The sequence below is a fragment of the Oncorhynchus nerka genome, linkage group LG9b, assembly GCF_034236695.1.
Source record: "Oncorhynchus nerka isolate Pitt River linkage group LG9b, Oner_Uvic_2.0, whole genome shotgun sequence".
In the NCBI taxonomy this organism is placed as follows: Eukaryota; Metazoa; Chordata; class Actinopteri; order Salmoniformes; family Salmonidae; genus Oncorhynchus; species Oncorhynchus nerka.
The window spans coordinates 51,587,646-51,592,701 of record NC_088424.1 but is presented as its reverse complement, the minus strand read 5'-3'; positions in this window follow the sequence as shown (position 1 = coordinate 51,592,701).

Sequence of the window (5,056 nt, the reverse complement as noted above, 5' to 3'; positions counted from 1 at the left end):
TTTGACCATGGTCTACTCCATCTCTGAGTCCTTCCACTGTTTGACCATGGTCTACTCCATCTCTGAGCCACTCCACTGTTTGACCATGGTCTACTCCATCTCTGAGCCACTCCACTGTTTGACCATGGTCTACTCCATCTCTGAGTCCTTCCACTGTTTGACCATGGTCTACTCCATCTCTGAGTCCTTCCACTGTTTGACCATGGTCTACTCCATCTCTGAGACCTTCCACTGTTTGACCATGGTCTACTCCATCTCTGAGACCTTCCACTGTTTGACCATGGTCTACTCCATCTCTGAGTCCTTCCACTGTTTGACCATGGTCTACTCCATCTGTTTGAGACCTTCCACTGTTTGACCATGGTCTACTCCATCTCTGAGCCACTCACTGTTTGACCATGGTCTACTCCATCTCTGAGACCTTCCACTGTTTGACCATGGTCTCCATCTCTGAGACCTTCCACTGTTTGACCATGGTCTCTCCATCTCTGAGTCTCCTTCCAATGTTTGACCATGGTCTACTCCATCTCTGAGACCTTCCACTGTTTGACCATGGTCTACTCCATCTCTGAGTCCTTCCACTGTTTGACCATGGTCTACTCCATCTCTGAGACCTTCCACTGTTTGACCATGGTCTACTCCATCTCTGAGACCTTCCACTGTTTTGACCATGGTCTACTCCATGAACCCATCAGTGCATCCAACCGTATTTGGTCCTTGCAGTTGTCCATGACAGATAACAACCACTGTCCCTGAAGGACTCTGTTCTGTATGGACCAGTTCCAGTTGGACCAGTTCCAGTTGGACCAGTATCTCACCAGTACCAGTTGGACCAGTTCCAGTTGGACCAGTTCCAGTTGGACCAGTATCTGACCAGTACCAGTTGGACCAGTATCTGACCAGTTGGACCAGTACCAGTTGGACCAGTATCTTACCAGTTGGACCAGTTCCAGTTGGACCAGTATCTGACCAGTACCAGTTGGACCAGTATCTGACCAGTACCAGTTGGACCAGTATCTGACCAGTTGGACCAGTTCCAGTTGGACCAGTTCCAGTTGGACCAGTATCTGACCAGTACCAGTTGGACCAGTATCTGACCAGTTGGACCAGTACCAGTTGGACCAGTATCTTACCAGTTGGACCAGTACCAGTTGGACCCAGTATCTGACCAGTACCAGTTGGACCAGTATCTGACCAGTTGGACCAGTTCCAGTTGGACCAGTTCCAATTGGACCAGTATCTGACCAGTACCAGTTGGACCAGTATCTGACCAGTTGGACCAGTACCAGTTGGACCAGTATCTTACCAGTTGGACCAGTACCAGTTGGACCAGTATCTGACCAGTACCAGTTGGACCAGTATCTGACCAGTACCAGTTGGACCAGTATCTTACCAGTTGGACCAGTACCAGACCATTTAGCCGTTACCATTTGAACCAGTACCAGTTGGACCAGTACCAGTTGTGGTCAGAAGGCTTTGGACCAGTACCAGTTGAACCAGTACCAGTTGGACCAGTACCATTTGAACCAGTACCAGTTGGACCAGTACCAGTTGGACCAGTACCATTTGAACCAGTACCAGTTGGACCAGTACCAGTTGGACCAGTACCAGACCATTTAGGCCGGTACCATTTGAACCAGTACCAGTTGGACCAGTACCAGTTGTGGTCAGAAGGCTTTGGACCATCCCATGCGGTCCAGCCTGCTCCAGCCAGTCCTCAGTCCATCTGAGCTGCATCTCTTCCACAGACGCCCAGCGATCCCCATCCCGGTCCCTCTCCCGGTCATCAGTCACGTAGTCTGATCCTGACCTTCTCCGTCTCCCCCTGCGTGCGGTTAGCGGGGTTTAGCGGGGAATCAGTGTGGGTCAGCGGGGTCAGCAGGGTCAGCGGTTAGCGGGAATCAGTGGTGGTCAGCTGTTAGTGGGGTCAGTGGTTAGCGGGGATCAGTGGTTAGCGGGGTGGCAGCGGTTAGCGAGGGATCAGTGGTTAGCAGGGGTCAGTGGTTAGCGGGGTCAGTGGTTAGCGGGGTGGCAGTGGTTAGCGAGGGGATCAGTGGTTAGTGGGGTCAGCGGTTGGCAGGGGGTCAGTGGTTAGCGGGGTGGCAGTGATTAGCGGGGTCAGCGGTTAGCAGGGGGTCAGCGGTTAGCAGGGGGTCAGTATTTAGCAGGGGGTCAGTGGTTAGCAGTGGTCAGTGGTTAGCAGGGGTCAGTGGTTAGCAGGGGTCAGTGGTGCAGGGGGTCAGTGGTTAGCAGGGGTCAGTGGTTAGCGGGGGTCAGTGGTTAGCAGGGGTCAGTGGTTAGCAGGGGTCAGCAGTTAGCGGGGATCAGTGGTTAGCGGTGGTCAGCAGGGGGCCAGCGGCGGGGTTCCCAGTCAGGCTGGTAGAAGTGGATGTTGAAGGTTCGAGCCCAGCTGGTGAAGAACCTCTTTTCCGTGATAAGCGGTGTGGCTGCCCCTGCGTGAGGTTAGCGGGGGCCCGCGGCGAGGCTCCCAGTCAGGCTGGTAAGTGGATGTTGAAGGTTCGAGCCCAGCTGGTGAAGACCCTCTTCTCCGTGATAAAGCGGTGATGGCTGCCCCTGCGGTCCCGCTCATGGCTGATATACATGGCACACTCCTCTGGACTGGGGTTCGTAGTAGTGGTAGGGGAGGGGAGGATGGGGGCTGGGGCTCTCTGGGAGGGGCAACAGGAACACAGGATAGATTATTAGAGAGTGAGAGAGAGAGAGAGAGAGACAGAGAGAGAGAGAGAGAGAGAGAGATCAGTTCTCACCTGCAGTGGTCTGGAGCCACCATGCCATAGACATTGATCGGTCACACAGCTCCAGAGCTATGGTCATAGTGAACCAACCAGTACTCAACCACGAGTTAGAGATTCGCCTGGAGGAGGGAGGAGAGAGAGGGAAAAGGGGGGGTAGAGAGAGGGGAGACAGGGAGGAGGTGGAATGAGGTTATAGAAGATTGTCTGGCATAGGTAATCAGTAACTCCCATGTCCATGTAAACTCATCCAGTCATCTCTCTCTCTCTCTCTCTCTCTGTCTCTGTTTCTCTCTCTGTCTCTCTCTCTCTCTGTCTCTGTTTCTCTCTCTGTCTCTCTCTCTCTCTGTCTCTGTTTCTCTCTCTGTCTCTCTCTCTCTCTGTCTCTGTTTCTCTCTCTCTCTCTCTCTCTCTCTCTCTCAATTAAATTAAATGGGCGTTATTGGCATAGGAAACAAATATTTAAATTACCAAAGCAATTCAAATAGATAATAAAGAAAAGTGAAATAAAAAAAAATAAAAAAAATGCGGTAACCATCTCTGCAGCACTCCACCAATCAGGCCTTTATGGTAAAGAGGCCAGATGGAAGCCACTCCTCAGTAAGCGGAACATGACAGCCTGCTGGGAGTTTGCCTAAAGGCACCTAAAGGACTGTCAGACCATGAGAACAAGATTCACTGGTCTGGTGAAACCAAGATTGAACTCGTTGGCCTGAATGCCAAGTGTCCATCTACAGGAAACCTGTGGCTTTAGATAGATGTACTCAAGACCCTATTGAAGAAATACTCCATGAAGAAATCTGCTGGCCGGTAAATGGAAGGGTTTTCAGCGGTTGAATTACATTTATTCAAGGGAACCACGTCTGAGAAGTGCGTAGGAGAGGCAGGAAAGACCTACATTTCCTAAGACTGAATCGGACGCTAAATCTCTCCAAAGGGATTTTCCTGGTGGTGTCTGAAGGAGCCTGGTGTCCTATTTAGTGTATTACATTTGACTGGAGACCTATGAGCCCTGGTCAAATGTAGTGCACTATGTAGGAAATAGGGTGCACTATGTAGGGAATAGGGTGCACTATGTAGGGGAATAGGGTGCCATTTAATCAGATAGGATCAGCAGCAGACAGACTCCCAGAGCCACGCCTCAGGCGAGAGAGAGAGAAAGAGAAGGAAACAAAGCCTTTCATGCATTTTGTTTTGTTCAGTATCCCAATGGTAGGGATTTAAGACGGAGCACACTATGAGCAAGCACACATCTGAAAGAGATAGAAACTCTGCCCCACTATCTGAGGGAGATCTGAAGCATGCATGAGAGCACCAGCTGTTCGGACAACTGTGTGACCCACGCTCTCCGTAGCGCTGATGTGGAGCAAGACCTTCAAACAGGTCAACATTCACAAAGCCGCGGGGCCAGACGGATTATGTATTAAAGCTGGGAAGTGTCTTGACTGAAATTTTCAACCTCTCCCTGACCGAGTCTGTAATACCTGCATGTTTCAAACAGACCACCATAGTCCCTGTGCCCAGAGAGCGAAGGAAACCTCCCTATATTTCTGTCCAGTGCTTTACTCACGTCGGTAGCCATGAAGTGCTTTGAAAGGCTGGTCGGCTCACATCAACACCATCATGCCAGAAACCTAGACCCACTCCAATTCGCACCGCCCCAACATAACCACAGGTGACGCAATCTCAATCGCACTCCACACTGCCCTTTCCCACCTGGACAAAGAGCACCTATGTGAGAATGCTGTTCGTGTGACAGCTCAGCGTTCAACACCATAGTGCCCACGAAAGGTCATCACTAAGCTAGGACCTGGGACTAAACACCTGCCTCTGCAACTAGATCCTGGACTTGCCTCCTGACCGGGCGCCCCCAGGTGGTAGGGTAGGCAACAACACATCTGAGCGTCCTCAACACTGGCGCCCCCAGGTGGTAAGGGTAGGTAACAACACATCTGCCAAGCCGATCCTCAACACTGGCGCCCCCAGGTGGTAGGGTAGGTAACAACACATCTGCCAAACCGATCCTCAACACTGGCGCCCCAGGTGAGCAGGGTAGGTAACAACATCTGCCAAGCCGATCCTCAACACTACAGCCCCAGGTGGTAAGGGTAGGTAACAACACATCTGCCAAGCCGATGCAGGCAGGAGACGGGAGTACAGTTGGTTGTCGTTTTGGTCAAAAAGCCCACCGTGCTCCACAGTTCGCGGCATTCCAGTGCGCATGTAGAAACTCTATTAGGTGTAGTAGCAGTAACACTTCCGTATGCATTACCTTAGTAACAGCACAGTAACTAATATAAACA